Source organism: Tenrec ecaudatus, chromosome 16, assembly GCF_050624435.1.
Source record: "Tenrec ecaudatus isolate mTenEca1 chromosome 16, mTenEca1.hap1, whole genome shotgun sequence".
Taxonomy (NCBI): domain Eukaryota; kingdom Metazoa; phylum Chordata; class Mammalia; order Afrosoricida; family Tenrecidae; genus Tenrec; species Tenrec ecaudatus.
Window position 1 is genome coordinate 5,438,086 of NC_134545.1, and position 19,454 is coordinate 5,457,539.

Here is a 19,454-nt window from a genome sequence, read left to right on the forward strand (position 1 = left end):
ATGATATTTTTGTGGGCTTGGGATTTTACATAATGCTACCAACTGCTGCAGGCTAAGAATGTCTCCTCTTTGTTATGTGTGTGTGTGTGTGTGTGTGTGTGTCTGCGCGCAAGTGCGCACACACGCTGGACTTGGTTTTTTCCCTCCTGAACTTTTGCACGCTCAAGTAAGCATCCTTGGGAGGCTCCTGGCCCGTCCCCTGCTGCCCAGCCCTGGTCTTTCTACCTTCACACACAGCTCTTCTGGCTTCGCCATTTACCAGGCGGGAGAGAAAGTGCTCTGACAGCTTTCTAATGGGCTGCTAATGCTTCCTGCCTCACTCAAGGTCTCTTCACTTGGAAGGTCTCTCAGGGTTTCCCTGCGGCTCCCAGCACAGCCTGGGGCTTCGTGAAGACACTTGGCTTGCTTCTGAGTGGAGGGTCTATTGAGAAAGCAGAGGGAAGAAGCAGGGGAGGGAGGAGGAAAGGGTCAAGAAACAAGAAATCCTGGCAAACCTTCGCAGCTTTAACAACTGTCTGCCCGCTTAGCGGTTTGAAGGCCTCGGAGTTCTTAAGTTCTTAAGTCGCTGTGGAGACAGCCTCACCTTGTCTCCTCCAGCTGCTCAGGGGGTGAAGGGAGAAGGGGAGGGGGTGTCTTTCCTCCTCCGCTAAGTGTTTATCTTCCCTTCAGTCTCTTATAGAGACACTTGTCATTGGACCCAGCACCCACCTGGGAGGTACAGGAGGGCCCAGCCTCGAGCACCATACTTAAGTACACCCAAAAAGACCCTTTTCCCAAATAAGACCCCTCTCGTAGAGTGCACTCTGGGTATAGATGCCCTTAGGTGCTGGCTGTGAGGATGGGCATCTCAGAGCCCCAATCTCCCAACTAGTGCCTCAGAGGGTGGTGGGAGGGAGAGTTGGCCTCTTAGGAGGTGCGACCATTCAAACTACCCCCTGGGCACCGTGTCCCGCTGCACCTGTGCCTGGTCTATAGATGAGGCCAGGGGTGGGTGGCAGTTGCCTTTCTAGCTGCAGCAAACACGGAGGCGTGGCGCCTCTGGGATGGAGGTTCTGATATCATCTGTCTTTTTTACACATGAGGAAACTTTTGTTTTGTTGTGTGCTCTTCCCCCCTGTCCCCACTTGGCAAAAAAAATAATGTATTGTTATTTTTCACCACTGTACATGTAGATCAGCGGTTCTCAACCTGCAGGCCCAGACCCCTTTAGGAATCGAACGGCCCTTTCACAGCGGTCTCTCGATTCATAACAGTAGCAAAATGACAGTGATAAAGTAGCAACAAAAGTAATTTTATGGTTGGAAGGTCACCACTACATGAAGAACTGTATTAAAGGGTTGTGGCATTAGGAAGCTTGAGAAGCACTGATATAGATAAAGTAGTCCTGATGGCTCAAGCAGTTAAGCATTCCACTGCTAAAGGCCGGCAGTTCAAACCCACCAGCCACTCTGCTTGAGCAAGGGCTGCCAGTCTGAGCTCAGAAAGATTACAGCCAGCAGGTTTGGGGTAAAATGTGCAAGCCCGGTTGGGTGGAAAACCAATCTGTTCTGTGAACTTTCACCTAAATCACAATAAAATGTGAAACAAGAAGCAACTCTGTGGATCACATGGGGTGCCCGATGAGATGAGTCAAAGGCACCCCACAACCAGAGTATGGGTGGGAAGAGAACTCTCTTTGTTATGTTAATGCACCCCTCAGCATAGAGCCTTCACTGGTGAGTGTGGAAGGAGCAGGGGAGGTGAGGGACTGTGGGAGGTGGAATGTCACATGGAGATGGCCAAGGAATCATGGGGCAGAGGCTGAAGAGACAAGCTCTTTTTCCCCCTAGAGCTGAGAGACAAAGGGCAAGAGACCGAGACAGACAGAGACACAGAAAGAGCCTTTCTCTATAACTGGTGCCCTAAATTTGGCCTTCTAGCCTAAACTGTGAGAAAATAACCTCTGTTCCTTAAAACCACCCCCTTGTGTGTGTGTTTCCGACAGGGCAACACGAAGAAACTAAAGACAGTCCCTGAGACGCTGAGCAGCTTGCTGGAGCCCACAGGAGCTAGGGAATTGCAGCACCAGATTCCTAGCCCTAGTTTAGGGGACAAAAGAGACCCTAATCTCAAATATAATCCAAGGAGGACATTTATGAAGTGTAAAACTGGGAAAAGGCAGCACAAAGACACAGACTCATTGTCTGGATGAGCGTGGCCATGAGCACGAGGTCATCATGGTGTCCACGGACCCACAGGCAGGACGACAGTTGCCTAAGGTGTGGAACAAAGGAAACTCACAAATGCATGACTGGTGGCAGATCAATACATCACAGGTGCCTTTCGGACAAAAGAAGCAGGAATAGGGTCATGATTGGGACATGTACACTACATTAGTTAGAAGAGCTTATAAGATTGGTCTGACTAAGGCAGTCAGGGCAAGACTGATAGGGCATGCATGACTCATGACTCTGCGGCCCTCAGTACTGTGACCCCAGCACAACGATGTCCATCAAGGACACACCCAGGCAAGCCCCGAGAGATACTGCCCTTCCCTGGGATGGCTGGTTTGTAGGGATTTGCAGATAGATTTGGGGCTTTCACTGTCATCCATAGCCTTCTGCAAACGGGGTGCTCAGAATGTCAGTTCTGTTACAGCCCTCAACCCAGCACTTCTCTCCCCCTCTAGTGGAGTGGCCACTAAAGTAATAGAAGCCACTTTTCTCAGTTCCTGGCTTCCTGAAGGCACACCTTTAGCAAACAGCAGAGGAGGGCCAGACGGGGCCTAGCTGGACCCTATTCTCACATGACACGGTTTGACTGCTTCCCAAGGGACCCTGGAGCCAGCCCTCCTCCCCTCCGACATGCCTTCAGAACAAAGCAGGGTGTCTGTGCAGAGGCAGCTCTGGATGGATTACCCAGCCCTGGCCTCTACCCCCTTTGAGCCACCTGGTTTGGGGAGCTACGGAAAGGGTGTACCCATTTATTATTCTAAGTGAAGTGCAGTTATTTTACTGAACAATTATTAAGTTCAAGGACGCCTGCTGGCACTGCAAACTGACAAAGGTGCAAGGTTGAAACCTACGTGTTGATCCGAGGGAGAAAGACAAGGCAGTTGTTGCTGTTGTCCTCAGGTGCCATCAAGTCAGTTATGACCCAGGGTGACCGTATGCACCACAGGACAAAACACTGTCCCTTCCTGCACCATCCTCAAAGATTAACAGCCTCAAAAGCCTTACGGAGGACTTCGACTTTGTCCTCAGGGTCCCTTTGGGTGTCTGCTGTTGCGTTCTTCATGGAGTGGAAACCGTTCAGCTGTTGGACAGACAAAGAGACCTTGGAGATTGTTGCCAGTGGGGCCGGATCCCCACAACACAGCGAGTCTCTTGGCTCCCTGTGCATAGAAAAAGGAAGTGGGCCCATGAGGTGTACAAAAGCACGATGGGAAAGTGTGAAGCCTGGTAAGCAGCACCCAGAGACTCGAAGTGGGAATGGCGCTGCGAGACGGAGAGACTGCAACTGTCTGGAAGGCGCAATAAAGTGAGCTGCTATCAGACCTTTGAGGTGTGCGCAGCGGGCCAGTCTCTGGCTGTACAAAGGGATGAAACTCTAACCTGGGAAACGTGCTGAGTGAAAGAAACCAGATACGAAAGGCCCCGTAGTGGATGGCTCCAGAGCTGCACAGTACCCGGAGGACACAAATCCAGAGACAGTACAGGCCAGGGTTTCCAAAGCTGGAGGGAGAGGGAGCCAGGCCCAAATGCCACTGCACCTGCAGCTGCTTTTTGGAGTCCTGAAAAATAGTTGTGAAATACTAAAAACCTCCCTGCCCATACGCTTTTGAAGGGTGAGCTTTATGATAGGTTAATTACAGTCTCCAGCCCTGGTGGGGCCCCCATTAAGGGCGCAGCTGCTCACTAAAGGGTCGGCCACTTGAAGCCAACCAGCAGCAGCTCAGCAGGAGAAAGGTCTGCCTGTCTGCTCGCAGAAAGGTCGCTGCTGAGGAAGCCAATGGGCACCCCCATTCTGTCACACAAGGTTGCTACGAGACAGCACCACCCACAACAATATAGCCCAGCAAAGCCATCGGGAGCTTGCAGTGTGGCCCTGGCCTGCCCTCGGCCCCTGGACACTGGTCACCTCCTACTGTGGCCCCCTTTGGGTCCATTTGTCAGCCAACTGCCTCCAGTCGCCATGTCCACAGGCATCGAAAGAAGTGTTCAACTTCAGTAGCTCCGCTCCCTCTCTCGGAGCTGATCCATCCAGCTGGAGGCAGCTTGCAGCATGTGGTCCTCTGGGCAAGCTAGTCCCTCGGCACTCCCTCCACATGGCACTCGCGAAGTGTGTGTTTGGCGTTTGCTTAGTGAGGACGGGAGAGGTTGGCATTTTATTAATAGAAGTTATATGGAGGAACAGATCCTCTTGGGAACTCACGTCGCCAGCGGAGGCAGAGGCGAGGGCCCGCCACGTCTTCAGGAGAACAGCGCTGCCTTCTCTGTGGTTGTCCCCTGCCCAACTTTCCCCCCACCGCCCCGCGATTTTCCAGGTAATTCATGAGGTCTCATGCAGGTTTAGATGCCAAACATATGGGTCAGAGTGCTTTCTCTTTGATCCTGGCAAACAGCAGCACCCTGAGTGGTCTCTGCTTTCTGGAGGCCATCGGCAACTCAGGGCCACCTCCTCCTGGGAGGCTCGTGTCAGCCGCCCACTCCAAGGGCCAGACCTCAGCTCACTGCTGCCTGTGGACACTCTCCTCAAGCTGGCCCTACCAGGGCTTCCAAAACACTCGGTCCATTGGTCAGAGCGTTTGCTGGAGAAACAGAGCCACTGTGGGAGAGAGGAGCCTTCTTCCTCTCCATCATTGTAGTTGTTAGTTGGGGCCATTGAGTCCCATGCGACAGAGTCAACTGCCCCATGGGGCTTCTGGGGCCGTGTTCCTTGTAGGAGTAAATGGCCCGGTCTTTCTCCCCTGGAGCTGCTGGTGGATGTGTGTGGACTGCCATCCTTTCTGTTGGCAGCCACATACTAAACCATTGCACCTCCAGGACTTACTTCTGTCCCTCTGTGTGTCCTACTGGAGCCCTGGCGTGCAGTGGTTAGACGTTGGGCTGTGATCTGCAAGGTCGGCAGGTTGAAACCAGCAACTGCTCCAGAGGCGAAAGATGAGGCTTTCTACTCCCATAAACAGTTACAGTCTTGGAAACCCACAGGGGCATTTCTACCCTGTTCTATTAGGATCACCATGAGTCAGAATTGACTGGATGGCAGTGAGTCCCCCCCCGCCCCCCCTATACATAGATGGGGAGTAAGAGAAAGATTTATTTTAAGGAATTGGCTCATGTGACTGATGGAGACAGAGGTGGGTTTACCTGGAGGCGTCTCCCAAGAAAAGCCTGACTCTTGGCAGCCGTTGACAATCCTATGAGCAAAGTTCCACTCTGCCAGTCAGAGCTGACTGGACAAGTAGTTATGCTGTTGCTTTTTAACCACTTCCCAGAAGCGTCCAGACAGGCACTGGAGCCGAGGGGCAGACAGGCAGGCAGTTTTCAGTGTCTGTGCAGATAGGGTCTCACACAGAGCACATCTATGGCAAACTACTCTTCCATGATCACAAACGCCACACCCCTTGTCTACACTCCCACCCTCCTGGAGACGCCGCGTAAATGAGGCCCTCTCATGTCCCTGAGGTGCCCCAGGCCACAGCACGCTGTCCTGAGCTCGAAAGCACCCCACCGTGTGAAGGATGTTTGCTCGACTACTCACCGTGGCATGTGGGCAGGAGGATGATGCCCAGGCAATGCGCCCTCATGTCCATGAGTGCACCCTCCCCAGGGTGCTACCACAAGCCCTGGTGGGACACAGTTAAGTGTATGACGCCAGGTGGGTGGTCTGAACTCGCTCAACGTGCCTGACCCAAGCCATGGTATTTTTACATGCACGTCAAAGTTGGACGTTAAGTGAAGAAGACTGAAGAAGAGTCGACCAATGCGTTTGAACTGTGCTTGAATTGCACTGGTGAAGAATATTGAAAGTACCATGAACTGTCAGAAGAACAAGCACATCTGTCTGGGAAGGAGCGCGGCCAGAATGCCCCTTTTTGGACATGCTGTCGAGAGAGACCAGTCCCTGGAGAAGGACGTCATGCTGGGTAAACTGGAAGGGCAGATAAAAAGAGGAAGGCCCTCAGTGCGATGGATCGGACAGTGACGGCAACAATGACCTCAAGCAGAGGAGCGACCGTGAGGATGGTTCGGGACCGGGCAGGGTTTCGTTGTGCTGTGTAGACAGGGTCCCTCTGGGTAGGAAACCACTTGCAGCGGGAAGGTGTCAAAGGCTCCTGACAATAATAACGCTGGTGGGGGGACAACCTGACAGCCTGGAAAGTATACGGGACAACTTGGCTCTGTCACATGGGTCACTATGAGTGGGAGACGGGACCTGATGACCTACTTCTGCTGGTGGGTGTCAGCTGGGCCTGGCCAGCTCTGAGGCATCCGGGGTGGATGGGGATCTGGCACTTAGCAAACCTTCACCTGAGCCACTTGCACTTCTCCACAGCCACAGAGGCTACTTGGAGTGGTGGTGAGGCAGTCTGAAACCCAGGGTTGTGGCTGGGAACTCTGTCGGCGTGGGGCAAGTGGGTATATCGTGTGGCCCTGTGGATTGGGGACAGAGCGAGCCTTGGCTCTGAAGGCTGGTCCTAGGAGTCTGTACAGTATCCTGCCCATCCAGCACTGCCAGCCCCCAAGCCTCCTTTGACCCTTGTAGAGCTGCCTGGCCCTATGGCTCAGCCTGTGTCTGGGTGCTTCCATGGCTAGAGCAGCCCCGAGATTGGGTACCAGTCCTGGATACTCCAGAAGGAGACTCTTGTTTACCGAGCTCCTTGGAAGTGCTGCCAGGCAGCTGCCCACTGTGTCTGAATGCAAGAGGCTGGTGGCAGGAGTGGGGCTGAGCTGGAGTTTGTGCAGGTGTGGGCTGTGAGGACTAGAAGGTTCCATGTCTCTGCGGAAGCCCTGGTCTGGGAAGGCTGTATTGGTCCTCTGTGAATTGTCCCTTATCTCAGGCACTGGCAGGTCCCCAAACCCCTCAGAAACGGAGTTCTCCCCCTAAGCCATCCTGCTTAGTGCACTGTCCTCAGCTCTCACCCTACCTGCACGGCCCTGCCTGGAAGTTTGTCTGAGGTCAAGAGACCTGAGTCCTCCCTCCCTCCCTCCCTCCTGTTCGCTCTGTTTTACCATCACTCTGCAAACTCAACTGCTAGAGGGGTGCATGGGTGACCAGAGGGCTCTGTGGGTGTCTGATAGCTCAAGATGGGCCCCATAAATACCAGCTGCTGTTGCTTTCTACTACCATAGATTTACAGTCTCAGAAACCCACAAGGGCCATTCTACCCTGTCCCATAGGTTCACTGGGAGTTGGCATCGACTCAGTGGCAGGGAGGTTTTGCGTTCCTGGGAGCCTGAGAGAGGCCCAGGCTCTGTGGGGTACACTGGGTCCAAGTGGGGCAGGTCCTTGCTCCATACCTGCCCCACATGGGGTCCCTTGTGAAACAAGGTGTCCAGGCCAGCAGGTCTCATCTCTCTCCCACTGGGTTTCTCCCTGCAGGATGCTGGCCCCTGCGACCTGGTCCCCGATACCTTCCTTCTCCTGTGGCAGTAGCATCAGTGGAGCCTCTGCAGGTAGATCCAGGTAAGGACCCTGGCCTCCTGGGTGGAGGCCTTGAGGCCCCCCCAGCCTTTGGAGTTTGGGGTGTGGGTTTTGTTGTCATATTCTTCCTTAGAAATTAATGCAGGGTAGACTGTGCAGGTCCTGACACCTCTGAGACTCTACCTCTGGCCCCACTTCCGCTCCTCCAGTGATACCCCATGCAGGGCACCCCTATGGCCCTCTGCTGTTTGCTCTGGGGCTCAGCCTGGCCCTCCCTGACCCCATAACTAGCCTTGCTCTTGCAGATGGCAGCTCCTTCCAGGGGCTCTGGGGGCTTGGGCCTTGGTAATGGGTCACCATGTTCCTGTGCCCCCTCCTCGGTGCTGACTGGTGCTATCAGGCCACACACCCACAGACAAGAGCCTGATGCTGGGGGTTGGGGGCAGGGGGCGGTGTGTCAGGAGCTGTTGTCTGAGGACCCTTTGTGAGCCAGTGGTGGCACCTGGATAAGAAATGGAACCTTGTAGTGCTTGGGCTGAGCCCCGGTAGTATGGTGGGTTAAGTATTAGGCTGCTAACCGTGAGGTCGGTGGTTCAAATGCACTAGCCACTCTAGGACAAAGATGAGGTAGTGTGTTCTCATAAAGGTGTTCTGTCTCAGAAACCCCAGGGAGCAGTTCTGCCCTGCCTGTCCTACTGTGGGGGTGGGGGCTGTGAGTGGAGTGTGCTTAATGCTTAGACAGGACCCTAGCCAGTGCACCTTACACACTGCCACGACCCGCCGTCCCTCAGGGAAGGATCATGTGCTGCTGAGACTCGGACAGGGTTTCAGAGGTGCTCCCTGGCCAAGACAGACTAGGAGACCAGACAAGCCCTCTGCAGGAGGGTGGGGGTGCCGAGGTGCCGAGGTGGCCGAGATCTCAGCAGAGTCCCACAGCGGAGTCTAGAATGGAGCCTGGGCCCCGAGTCTTTTTGGCGGGACAGCAGAGTGCGTATTTTCCCAGTGCGGCAGAAGTGGAGCCTGGTTTCAGGGCCAACCCAGGCAGGCCCCCTCCCTGCCCTAGCCTCTTCCTCCTGCCACCCCCGGGCCAGCTTGTTTTCTTCTCTCTGCTCAGCCTTCTCAGCCGCAGCGAAAAGGCCTCCAAGTGCTAAAGAAGGGAGAGTACTCTGCTGTGTTTTGTCGCTGTTGTGTTTAATTCACTTTCCAAGGTGTCCTGGCACCCGGGGGCGGCCTGGGGCCAGGGGTGGGCCCCGGCTCTCAGCTCCTCTCGGCCTCGGCTTCTACAGGGTTCAGCTCTGGGCAGGGTCCCAGTCAGCTTTTCTGCCCCCGAAACATGGACACCACAGGGGCTCTGATGTGCTGTCCTCATCCCAAAGGACCCTGCTCCAGCAGAGCCCTTCCCCACCCTCCCCGCTGTGTACCGACGTGGTACAACGATTAAGCCCGCAATGGTGTTTGACCCACACTGTGGCCATCTGCTCCACCGAGATGACAGCTGAGGAAGCCCATGGGGATGCGACAAGGCAGAGTCAACTCAATGACACAAGAGGTGCAGGCCTGGCAGTCCAGTCCCAGGGCTCCTCGCTCCATCCACAGAGCCAGTGAACCTTTCTGGAGGACGCCATGGGCGGGGCCCATGTACTGTGCCAGTGTTGCAGCTGTGTGGCTCAATGTCACTTCCTTGCGGAGCCTTCCTCCCAGCCTGCCACCTGGGTGCTCATGCCTGTGTGTCAGTGTCCCTGGGGGGTGTGAATGGAGGCTCAAGCCCATCTGAGGTGCCTCAGTCATAGAGCTGGTCATCCACTTCTCCAAAGCAGACACTGCACCCCGTAGAGGTCCCACTCTGATAGGGATGGGTCACCCGAGTCAGCGTCGCTGGGGCATCAGCTGGCTGGAGTTTCAGGGTGGTGCCAGCGGGAAGGCTGGAGGGTGCAGTCCACCTAGAGGCCTGGCAACTTGCTTCTGGAAAAGCAGCCACGAAGACCCCATAGCATTCAGTCCTTCTGTCTGACACACATTGGGTCCACTTGCCAGCCCCTTGTTTTCTCTGTGTTGCTTCAGCCAGCTGCCAGTACTTGGGCTAGAACTTCTGTCCCAGGCTTCCTGGAACATCTACCCTCATCCTGGGAACTTTCCTTGTGAGCAACTTGCCTTTATATTGCTACCCTTGCCCCGAGTCTAGAGATGCTCTCAGCTGCCCAGCCCCCGAGCACAATGGGCACTGCTCCTGGCCTGTGGCTACAGGGAAGCAAAGGACTTGGAGCACCTGAGGGCCGGCAGGGGCTGGGAAGGCAAAGGCACTCCTCTCTCCTCTCCTGCCTTCCTCCTGTCCCAGTCCTCCTGACTCTCTCCCTCCTCCCCTTCTCCCCCTCCTTTTTCTTTGCTCCCTCCTTGTTTCCTGCTCCTCACTAGGTAGCAGGGGAGAAGCTCTTAGAAGGGTGTAGTTCAGAGAAGCTTCATGCTTTTGTTATTAAGGTGGAAAGGCTGTCTGTCTCCTGAGCGGGCACAGTAGGCTTTTTCCTGCATCCGGTGACCCAGAGGGTTGGGCATCCATGCAGCCCCCTGGGAGGGCAGATTGGACGGATGTAGCTCCTGAGTGGCCTTGGAGTGGGCTCACAACATCTGCTGTCAGCCGAACTCAGCAGGGGCTTCCTTCCTGTCTCCCCTTGGGGAGGTGGAGCCCTTGGAGGGGCCGCAGTGCGGAGGAGGCAGGCAGCACTTCCTGCCATTGTCACTGTGACAGGCCACCTCTGGGGAGGAAGCCAGCTAATGCAGCCAAAGGGACCACAAACCACATCAGCGACTGACACACAGACGGACACACACTGCACTGCCCCGCAGCCTCCTGGCCGGGCCCTTCTCACCCTGCACCCGAGCTGACCTTCCAGCTCCCTGGAGGTGCAGCACTGAGTCAAGGGTCTCTGCTGTCGCCCACGATACCTGGGGGAGAATCAGGAGAGGCGAGTCCGACCGACAGTCACCAGGCAGGTGCCCTCTGCCTTCTCCCTCTTCGTTTTGTCTGTTGATGAGATGTTGGCGTGTGTGTGTACATATTCTTACCCATTCAGATGCACACACCCACGCACACACATACTTGTACACATATATGTGTATGCACCTGTGAGGGTACTTAAAAACTTGAGTGGGAAATTGAATGAAAAGATACTGGAATTTCCCCACCAATGTTTTGAAGCCCTTTCATATGAGCACATACAGTTGTACACATTTGCTGGCACGTGTGCGCGTGCAGACACAACTCACTCTGACACATGTGTGCCACGTACTGCTCAGGACGTGGGGCAGAATGCTCAGATGGCTGTGGCTGGAGTGTGCCGGACTCTCCTTCCCCTGGTGAGGACTCCCTGCACCTCTCCGGTTCTTCCTGCTCCTGCGCCTCCAGGTACCGTACCCGCTCTGCCTGTCTGCTTAGGTCTTGGCTTCCCCAGAACTCATTGTCTGGGTTTGGTCTCGGTTGCTGTGGGTTGCAGCGCTCTGTGGCTCTGCTGTTCCTGTGTGCGCATGTTCCACACGCCCCTTGCCTGGTGCGCCCACCCGGGCCTGGCTCTCAGGGCAGAACTGCTAACAGGCCTTTGGAGGCAGTGTGCTGGCGTGCGGTCGGGATGGTCGTTGCCTGTGAGTCTCTAGCTTTCATGTGGTGTCACCTTTGGCTTTGGTGTCAGAAGACTGCCGGCCGCAGAGAACGCACAGAGGAGGCCATTGTCCCTCCTGTTGTGGGGGAAGTTTAAGGAGGGCAGGGTCATGCCCCCACTAACTGGGGTAAAACTCCCCCTTGGGGCCACGACCCAGGGATATATCTGGGGAGGATTCTTGTTCACACCTGTCTAGGCCCTCGAGACCCCCTGTTAATCTGTCAGCCAAGTTATCTACTTCTCTTACGATTAAACAATGTGTAAGTCTGCAGGGTCGATGTACTGTTCCCTCTTCACATCTGCTTGGAGATGTTTGCCTCTTGTCCAAGAACAGACTGTGTTTTCAAGCAGGAGGCCGAGCTGTGGTCCCTGAGCCGTGAGGTTCGCAGCCAGGCCTTTGGAGGCAGTGCGCCTGTGCTCCGCTGCACACTGGGTGTGTGGGTGGCCAGCACCCTGGGTGCTCAGTGCTAAAGCCCCCTCTCGCCGCCTCCCTGCTTCCTCTTCCTCTCTGGCCGGTTCTAATGGAGAGCCCACTGGCGTTAGAGAGGCTCAGAGGCCAGGGGACTGGGGTTTGAGAGCGCATTGCAAAGGTGCCACGCCGGCCGGACCTGCTGACTCCAGGGAACTGTGTGGCACGAGGCAGGCACAGGACCTGCACGGAGAAGTGGCCAAAGGGTGTCAGGGTAGTGACCATGGCCCCACAGCAACCAGGAACAAACCACGGATTCCTCGAGCCAAGCAGGTCCCCCCTTGTCTTGCCTGCATTGGGTGGGGCCTGCACAGCTCCGGGTCTGCACACAGTTGTTTTGTTTCTAACCACTTCACTCTAACGTAACTCTCCCACAGAGAATGCAGGTGTGGTGTTTTGAGTGTGCCCAGGTGTGCACCCCCCACCACAGGCACATTCAGACATTTTCATCACCCTGAAGAAACCCCGTAGCCATCACCCTGCCCACTCCCCACCCCCCATCCCTGGAGAAGGGTGTCATCATCCTAGAGTAGAAGGGCAGTGAAAAATAGGAAGAGAGGGTGAGTTGGAAAGGGGGAACCGATAACAAGGATCTACATGTAACTGCCTCCCTTGGGGAGGGACAACAGAAAAGTGGGCGAAGGGGGACGGCCAGTGTAAGATATGACAAAATAATAATTAATAACTTGTAAATTATCAAGGGTTCATGAAGGAGGGGCAAGCGAGGAGGGAGGGGAAGAATGAGGAGCTGATACCAAGGGCTCAGGCAGAAAGCAAATGTTATGAGAGTGGTGATGGCAACAACTGTACAAATGTGCTCGACACAATGGATGTGTAGGTGGATTGTGATGAGAATTGTACGAGCCCCCAACTAACAAAAAATAGCAAGAGCCTCCCCGAGACAGATTGGCACAGTGGTGGCAGCAGTGGGCTCAGACGTCACCGTGATTGTGAGGCTGGTGCAGGACTGGACAGTACTTCCTTCTGTTGGACATAGGGGGGCGCTGTGAGTCGGAGGTGACTTGACGGCCCTAACCACCACAGGTGCTCTGGTGTGCACCCCGTACCACCGGCACCTTCAAAATGTTCTCTTCACTTTGAAGCAGCCCACCCCTTAGCCACACCCCCAGCCTCCCTCCTCCTTCCGGCCCTGGCAATTGTACATCTTCTTTGTGTTGCTGTGCGGTTGCCTGTTCGGGACATTTCATAGGGATGGGGCCAATGTCCTCTTGTGGCGTATTTAGAGGGTCGTCCGTGTTGGAGCACACACTAGAACGTTGTTCCTTTTCCTGGCTGAGGAATGTTCTGTGGGGGGGGTGGGGGATGGGCCATGTGCTGTGTATCCTTCACCACTTGGGAACAGGTTGGCACCTGTCCGCTGCTGGGGGCATCGGTCTCTCTGTTGGCGCCCCTGCCCACAAGCCTCCAGGTGCTGTGCCTCAGAGTGGAATTGCTGGGTCACACGGTGACTGAGGATCCCTGGTGACAAGGTGACTTAAGCAAGCTCAGCTGCCGCTCAAGAAAAAGACTAGACAGCCTGCTTCTGTACAGATGGATAGCCTTGGAAACCCGGGGCTGCGGAGCATGTCGCCTCCATCTTGCGTGCTCTCAATGAGCTTGGTTTTTGGATTGAAAACCTTGAGAATTACTAGACTGTTTCAATGTGGCTATACTATCTTGTGTTTCTCTTTCACACTCGCTGTAACTAATATAAGTAGACCTATGAAGCACAACAATTACCAATTCAGAATGTTCCATGTGTTTGAGTTCAGTGACACCAATGACATTGACCGTGTTCATTGCATCTCTGTACAAGGGTCCATGTGGATGATTGTACGGGATGGTCGTTAACGCAGGCTCCAGGACCCAACTTCCTGGGTTCAGATCCTGGCAGAGAGAGACTTCAGGTGGGCACCATCTCCTCTCTGCCTCAGTGTCCTCATCTGTGAAATGGGAAAAACACGTATTTGTCCCAACCTCATGTTGGTGAGAAGGAGTAAATGCTGGACTGGTAACCACAAAGGCGGCAGTTCAAACCCTCCCCTGGGAAGAAAGATGAGCCTTTCTGCTCCCATAGAGATGTGCAGCCTGGGAACCCCTGTGTACAGCTGCTATGAGGTCCTGTTGGTCTGTGAAACGCTTCGAAAGGGCTGCCTAAGGGTCCCAGTTGTGATTATTTCTATAGACGTGGATGCAGGGCATACAGAAGGTGGGGCGGTTGTCACTCTGGTCCCTCCCTCAGTGCGCCCTGTCCCACCTGGCAGTCTCTTTCTCTGACTGGAGGGGCAGCTGGAGGGATCTGAGCTGTGGGCCCTGGGGAGTTTAAACCCAGGCGGAGGCCAGGTACCTGTGTACCTGGACGTCTCCTCCTGGTCTCCTCTACCCAGCTCAGCTCCCTCAGGGAGATGGCATCCCCTCCAGGACCATGGACTGGAGACTTTCTTGGAAGCACCCCATTGCAGCTATAGCCCGTGGTTCTCGGTGCCTGCTGCCCCCCTCAGCCCTCCTCCCCCCAGCCTTGGGAGTAGGAGTTATTCCATGTGCCCCAGGGTCACAGCTGTCACCCTGTAGCTCAAGGTGGCCTGGAGCACACCTGATTCCTCTTCTCTCAGCTTTGCAAAGAGGTAAATATATGGATATATTTGCATAGAGGAGGGGGGCGGGGGGGTGGGGAGGGGGCAGGGGAAACTGCAGCTCCTGGTGAGCAGTTCTCTGTTTCACCAGCAGAGGCTGACAGTGCTGGGCAATGGGATACATTGGGGAAGGTGAGAGCACAAGGTGCCGTGGGAAGGGGGCACGGTGTGGCTAGAGCAGAGTGGGAAGTGCTGGCCGTTTGAGGAGGCTCTCACAGAGGAGGGGGCATTCCAGTTGGGCTTTGAAGGATGCAGAGGAGTTTACCAGAGAGAAAAGAAGGTGGAGCAGACGTGGTTGATTGAGGCTGGCAAGAGTTCCCTGGTTGTTGAAGAGTGGAGTCAAAGGGGCGTGAGAGCTGGGTCATGCCGGAAGCCGGCTGCTCCCCAAGGGTGGAGACAGGGAGCACGGGGGCGTCCAGGAGGATCACACCTTATCCTTTCAATGCCATTTAGGGCTTCACTGAGGTGTCCTCTGACAGATCACTGCACCCAGTGGTGAGGAGCTTCCCCTGGGCCACATGCAGCCTGTTCTGGTCTCACACTACACTGCCTCCCCTCTGTGATGGGCAGCCCCCAGGCCATGCCTCCTGGTTCATGGCAGACTCCTGTACTCTCCCTCCGTGAGCTATAGCTGGCAGCCTCTCCAGGCCCCAGAGCCTGCCTCAACTCCAAGGGTCAGCCTTTCCCACTGGGGGCATGGCCTAGCAGCTCCAACTGATCCCTGGGGGCACCACACACAGGTATCAGCCCTGGTGGTGTAGGGGGCTATTCATCGGGCCCCTAATTGCAAAATCAGCAGCTGGAACTCCTCAGGAGAAAGACGAGGCTGTCTGCTCCCATAAAGATGTACAGCCTCCCAAATCCACAGGGGCAGTTCTACTCTGCCCTCCAGGGCTGCCTATCAGTCAAAATCGACTCAATGGCAGGGGGGTTGTCTTGTGCTGCATGCCAGCTCTCTCTCGCCCATTCTATGGTGGCGCCCTGGGCATGCCGAGCTTCCTGCTCCAGCCCAGGCCACAGGCTCACCATGCCAGTGCTGGTTTGTAGTTGCTCCGTCTCCACTTTCCCACGGGGACACCCCCATCTCCCACCGCCCCCTCTCCCCCTGCAGGGGAAACAGCTGGTTTAACAGGAAATGGCGCCTGGGAGGCACCCCATCTCTGAGTCCAGGTGTATGGAAGGCGTCCCCTCTTTGACCTTGGGCAGCAGGTGACCTGCTTTTTGGAGCACGTGCAGAGCCAGGCCCTTGCTTCTCCTGCCTTCCTCCACATGGGCAGCCGGCAGGACTAGCGGCTCAGATTAGTGCACTGACGTCAGGAGCCCAGGAGCTGGAGCACCTCTGCTCTCCCCGCGCCCCTGCAGCTGCCACTGCCCTTTCACCATGTCTCTGTGACCCACAGAAGCTGTGGCAGCGGGCCTAGCGACCAGTGTCCCCACGTGGCCACAGCGGCCTACCCGGCCCCCTGCCCACCAGCTGGCAGATGTCAGGGCCAGGTCGGCCTGGGAGCCAGGGGCCTGCCTGTCATCTTCACGTGAATGTCTTTGTGGCTATTTCTGTCCGTGCCATTATCCCAGTGGCTTCAGGGGGATAAATATAGAAACGGGCTGAAAAGCCCCAGCGGCTCAGCAGGCGGGCAGATCTGGGGGCGTGTGCACAGGCAAGTGGGGCCTCATCTAGAAATAAGCCTGCAAGAATGCTCCCCGGCCCAATGCCAGTCCTTTCTGCCTTCCTCTCAGGACACAGTAGGGCCAGTGGGGTCTGCTGGGGGCAGGGGGACCCAAGGGGACCTGGTAGCAGAGGGCAGGCTGCTGGCAGTGCTTCTACCCTTACTGCAGCAGCCATGCAAGGGCAGTGGCAGGGCTGTCAGGAACAGGAGTGAATGACCTGTTTAGGGTGCCACCTGGCTCTGCACTCCTCACTCCTGGTTCCTCTGGTCCCCTCTTCCTGCAGAGAGCTCTTACCCCTGGCTCCCCTGGCACTTTCCTCCTGCAGAGAGCCCGTACTGCTAGTAATCCTGCCCTTTGTGGCTGGAGCCCATCAGCCCCTGCCTCCAGCACTCTGTAACTACCTCCTCCTCATTACCAGGGCTGTGGGAGAGAAGAGGGCACGCATCCCCAGAGAGGTTTGAGTGGGAAAGGATGGAAGCTGATCAGAGCCCGAGGAACTCACCAGCAATAAAGGATGGTCGCTGTGCAGCTCCTGTGCCAGCGCCTGCTCCCAGCCACTCAGCCCTCTGCAGCCGAGTTCCATGAAGGCCGCACGTGCCTGCATGTCCAGCCAGGTGGGCAGAGTGCGGCCAGCCACAGGAAGGTCTGTTTCTGTTGCTCTGACCTCGAGGGCTGCTGCATGCATGAGGTACAGATTCTGCCCAGCCAGCATGGAACACAGGGGCAGAGATGAGTCAGAGATGGCCCCCAGAGAAGCCAAGGCATGCATGGGCAGCTGGGACATGTGTGACTCAACCAGAGAGAGGGTATCTCTTCCTGGGTGCTGCAGTGAGTGGAAGAACACTGACCTGCAGGTGCAAACAACAGCCCAGGCATAGGCCCTGGGGTAGGGGAGTCTCCGTGGGTTCAAAGACACAGCCGGGGTAAAGGCCCTGCAGTAGGGGCCCCATGAATTCAAGGACACAGCTTGGACAAAGGCCCCAGGGTCAGGGAGGCCCCGTGGATTCATGTCCAGGAAAGATGTAGGGGTCGAGCTGGCACAAGTTGTCGAGACAAGGGAGGCCCAGTGTGCTGATGAGAAGTGTGGGTGATGTCTGAGAGACTCCCGGGGTGTGGACTGCTGGGCTCTGCAGGCCCGTGTCTGAGTGATGAGAGCCACTGCTAAGGCTCTGTCTGGCTGCTGGCCCCATGTGCAGTGACAAGTCCAGGGCTGATGGGGGAGATGGTGGGCACCACCAAGACAACTGGATGTGTTGAGTATGGGAAAGATGTGCTGAAGCTAAGCTCAGGTGTGGGGGCTACCCCTGCCTTCCAGGGAAGTCTCTGGAACCCTGGCTGGGCTTCGTGGAGAGGACTGACTTCCTGGGGTTAGTCAGCCAGCTCCCCTGACTGACTTCCAACGTGTTGTTTGAGGGGAAGACAAACATGCTTGTGCTGAGTGACCTTGGGGTGGAGAAACAACCCTGTCACACAAATACATCCCTGTGCGGGCCCTGGTGGCGTTGTGGCTCTGAATTGGGCATCTAATAGCAAGGTCAGCAGTTCAAAACTACCGGCTGCTCCTCAGGAGAAAGATGGGGCTTTCTACTGCCCTAACGCGCGCTCGTCTCAGAAACCCAGAGTGGTTCTACCCTGTCTCTCTAGGAGCAGCAAGGAGTTGGAATCAGTGGGCCCCGGGCTGTACACTGGTAGAGGGGCCTGGTCAAGGGGAGAGGCACCGTGACTGTGCCACAGAGCTGCATGCCTGACGTCTGCTCAGAGCCAGGAGGCTCTTGAAAAACATGGGGCCCTGGCTTCGTTTCTCAGCTGGGGACATTAACCCTCAGGAGAGTGTCTTGAGCCCAGGATCAGGCTTCCTCTCTGAGGTGGACAGACACACAAGCCATTGGAACCCACTCAGTGCCGGAGGGTGGCCCAGCTGCCAGGGAGGTCCTGCCTGCTGCATCCTCCTGTGGGGCGGGGGCTTGTGTCCAGTGTGCAGGGTTCAGGAGGGTCCTGCATGTTAGAGTCGCACTGAGTGGGACTCTGCCAGTTCCAGCCCCTGGCCTTGGACAAGTGATGTACCCTCAGGGCCATTGTTCCCACAGACAGCAAACTCCGCCTCTGCTAAGCCTTTGAAAGGCCAAGGTTCCAAACCTCCAGCTGCTCTGTAAAGATTCACCGCCTTGGAAACGCTGGGGGCAGCTCCTCTCCGTCCTGCAGGCAGGGCCTCTCGGAGTTGGAATCCATCCGATGGCAGCGCGTTGACTTGGGTTCCTGTGAAGAGCAGAAGGGGCCGTGGTGGCACAGTGGGTAAACGCTTGGCTGCTTACTGGAAAGTCAGCCATTTGACCCCAGAAGCTTTTCCATGGGAGGCAGACAGACATGGCACCCGTAAACTCGTGGCTCCCTTGGGAACCCTGTCCTACAGTGTATTTTCAGTAGTAACTGTGCCAGTGCACATCAGCTCTGAGCACCGCCTCCCTTGACGGCTGAAATCGGCAGTGGTGGCCCTGTGCACAGATGAGGACCCCAATGCATGGCCTACCCTGGCGCTAGGTCCTTGCCTTCATGGGGTGTTTTCCTGCCAAGAGCAGTGGTCCCTACCTTCGTGTAGGCTTGCTGGCAGCCAGGGACCCGGGTAAGGGTCTGGTCAGAGGGTCAGGTCCAGAGCCAGGCCAGTGCCCACAGACACCTTAGTGTTAAGTCTTCCATTTTCTCCTGGGTCTCCCTCTTAAGATCTACGGAGGAAAGTCATTCTGCCTCCTGGGGTGCTCAGTCAAGCTTCTGGGGACTATCCCCTACCAGGCCTGGTCGGCTGACCCACCGGTCCCACTTCAGAGCTTAGGTTTTGGGAAAGGGCCTCCAGGCTTGGAGGTCTGTGCAGAAGGGCACAGACACTGAAGACCCTGGCTGAGGTGGCTCCCTGTTTTATGGCTCCCATCAGAGGCAGCTGTTTGGATAATGTTCCCAGAGGCGCCTCCTCTCCTCTGCGCCCCCACCCCGCCCAGCTCCCGACAAGCAGCTCAAGCCACCTTCCTGCCACTCTCTGTTACCGGGGAGCCAGAGGGCTGGGGAGGGGGTGGTCTTGGAGGTGAAGACCCCAAAGCCTCTGCCGTCCATCTCTCAGTGCCCCTCCCCTGGAACTGACTGGCTTCCTGTGACAAGTGCAGGGATGGATTATAACACACTCTTAGAGCATCAACCAAACAGAGCCGCCAGCTGTCCAATGCAAAGACCCATGGATGTCGCCCAGACAGGCCACAAAGAAAGTGAGCAGCACAGTAGGAGGAGCTAGCAGGGCACTCAGTGACCCTCACACCAGCCCGGGAGAGTGTGTCTGTCAGAAATAAAGCTCCCACAGGACCACCAGGGTGCCCCAACCCTGTCATCACCTTCACTGACATCGGTCTCCTATCATCTGCCCAC

General features: G+C 56.1%; 1 protein-coding gene across 4 annotated transcripts in view; it reads left to right on the forward strand.

Annotated features, from left to right (window-relative positions):
- Positions 1 to 19,454, forward strand: part of PITPNM2 (phosphatidylinositol transfer protein membrane associated 2) — a 138,224-nt gene that overhangs the window by 31,753 nt on the left and 87,017 nt on the right. For all 4 annotated transcript variants that reach the window (XM_075533940.1, XM_075533942.1, XM_075533941.1 and 1 more), the window contains exon 2: positions 7,585 to 7,668. The gene's annotated coding sequence lies outside the window, so the exon portion shown is untranslated. The remainder of the gene's footprint in view (positions 1 to 7,584; positions 7,669 to 19,454) is intronic.